At 37.5% G+C, this 2,784-nt stretch overlaps 1 long non-coding RNA gene across 1 annotated transcript in view; it reads right to left on the reverse strand.

Annotated features, from left to right (window-relative positions):
* LOC135260049 (uncharacterized) overlaps positions 1-2,784 on the reverse strand; it is a 38,644-nt gene that overhangs the window by 3,693 nt on the left and 32,167 nt on the right. The window lies entirely within an intron of this gene.

Here is a 2,784-nt window from a genome sequence, read left to right on the forward strand (position 1 = left end):
CAGTGCTATGTGTAGCTGTGCTATACCTTTCTGTAACAACAGCTACACCTGTTTCTTTTGTGAAAGCAACGGTTTGACTGTTGATTGATGGTGTAGTTAATTGTCTTTCGTTCACATCCCAAAAGACACACAGTTGGATTTTATGACCCACTTGCCCTTTTGGATGACAAAAGCCCTTGTCAAACACACAAACTCATACAGTCAGCCCTCTCTAGACACATTTTCACTGCACAGCACTGATTTGTGCCTTTTGATTGCTTTCAAACAGAAGCAGTGGTTATACAATGCCTGGCACAAGTAAAGCAAGTTACAGGGAAAATACAAGTTAATGAGAAACAATCTTTATATTTCAATGTCAATTAATAGTGAATCTATGATAGAATTAGGAACATTATCCAGTGTCCATTATCTGCATGGTATGAGCAATTTAACAAGCATCTTCAATAGACCTCATGATGTGGGTGATTTTAAGCATCATTTTAATGAATGTAAACTAGACTTTGTTCAAAAATTTCCCCTTCCAAGGAAGACACTTGTCACCATAAATGCGTAATACCAGATTGCTGAAGAAGTGTTTCCTAGGACTCTATTTATTGTAGCCGAAAGATAACTTTTAAGCAAGGTCCATGTCCTTTTACAGCTGTGGGTGTACGTTAACTGCCTAATGCAAATAAAAAATCTCTCTACTCCACATAGCACTTACTCACCATCCATTACTGTACCACATATCCAAGGATGTTTTTGCATATTTTACAGTGTTATTCTAAATCATATATTATTCATGAGAAATTAATTAGTGGTGCGTGGAGTACAGGGGGGATGTACAGTAGAAAACGCTGAAATACATTCAGACAAAATGATTGCCTAAAAGGGTGTAAAAGCTGCCAAAAATACAGCAATAATAATAATAATAATAATAATAATAATAATAATAATAATAATAATAATAATAATAAAACTTAATACAGCCCAGGTTTACATTTACAGATAGTACACATCACTGAAAATGAAATCCAATGGAGGAGACTAGGGAAAAGGACAGTGTCAGCACCAGTATGTCAGTCTGTCTTCTGAAGTAAGCATCAGTCCAGCTTGCAGAATATTGGACAAATACAGAATAAAATCAAATATGGCATGTCTCTAGCAAGGACTAGGGAAAAAACACCGTAAGGGACACAGTGAAGTATGCATGGTCAGACAGTCCAGAAATCCCAGTTACTGGCAATAGTTCTTTTTGCATTAAAATATTTGACATGAAGTAGTACCAATCCAGTGAATAGTTTAGTTCAATGAATGTATTGCTCTTGTTTTCTGGATATATTACTCATGTATACATGATACATTATTTACAAATATTCAAAAAGAAGCAAAATATTGTGAGGAAGCACAAGCAATCAGCATGTTTCTCTCTACAATTGAATGCCAATTTTATGTGCTCCTTGAAGAGCCCGTTTAACCGCGTTTTTTTTTTTTTTTGCTTTGCGCCCATTAAACGGACATGTTGCGGAGATCGAGCTGCCTCTGTCCGCTCTGTCCTGGTGATAGAAGAAGGGTCTGTCAGCCCCAGTACCGAGACGCGTTCTCTCAGTGCCTCGAGACGTTGTTCAAAATGACAAAAAAATCGACCAGCGGACTGATGCAACAAGTCATTGGCTCTGATGTGACGGTTAGCCATGGCTATTCGTCTGTATGCTGCAGGACACCAGCTCGGGGGGGGGGGGGGGGGGGGGGGCAAGAGCCAGACATCATCCATCTGTATCGCAAATAACACGCCAAATATTTTCTGTTACACACTTACACAACTGCCATTTTTTAAAAAAGATTACTTAAACAGGAGAACCTTATAGTAGAGGATTTTTTTAAATTTTATAGTAGGGGTCTCGTGCAACTGACCTTAAAGGGGGGGGAGTTGTAATATGGAGCATGTACTGTATCTACAACAACACTTGCATATACATTCGATTGGAAGAATGCTGCTAAGAATGATTCATATCTGACAAATACGGAAGCAAGGTGTTTTCAAATGTGAGAGCAGAACATAGCACATCTGTCCACAATAAAAATTCTTTACAAATAACTAAATATGCTCTTCCAGGTCTGAAATTATAACATAAAATATCAGCCACATTTATCTCAAGATCTCACTGGGGAAACTTACTGAAAAAAAGTTTCTCTTGCATCTGGGTATTGTTATATCTGAGGGTTTTCACACTGAAAATGTGAACTCACTCAACTAGCCTGAACCGTTTCTTATGTTTTTTTCTTCGTTCGTTTTGCTTCAGTGTGTTCATAATTAGTTAGTGTGACAGCTTTGACTACAGAAGCCCACAACAATCAGAGTCGGTGCTTTTCATACACTTTCAATAAGCTGTATATATTTATTTATTTATTTTTGCAAGGAACGGCTTATCTGTGCTTACGTCAGACGGAGGAGGAATGTATTTCTTTTCAATGCACCTGAAAGTGCTCTGCATGCAACCTTAATGACCCCGCCCCCAGCTGTCTAGACTAGCCTTTCACCGATAAGAACTCTCGGAGATACAGCACTCATTTATGGGCAACTCAATGTCTGAGATACTTGAAAGTTGAAACTCAAAAAGTAACGAAGTTTAAATAAATAAATGTAGCTATCTTTGTTTTGGTGTTTATATAGCTCAAATATTCGCTTTTATACAAAACAAATAGCTTACGAAGCAGTTTCTACTACACCTGAATCGACAGTTATGAAAACAGATACATTCGCAAAAGAAGGCTATGTATTGTATCAACAATTAATTTTATCAA

The sequence above is a fragment of the Anguilla rostrata genome, chromosome 7, assembly GCF_018555375.3.
Source record: "Anguilla rostrata isolate EN2019 chromosome 7, ASM1855537v3, whole genome shotgun sequence".
Lineage (NCBI taxonomy): Eukaryota > Metazoa > Chordata > Actinopteri > Anguilliformes > Anguillidae > Anguilla > Anguilla rostrata.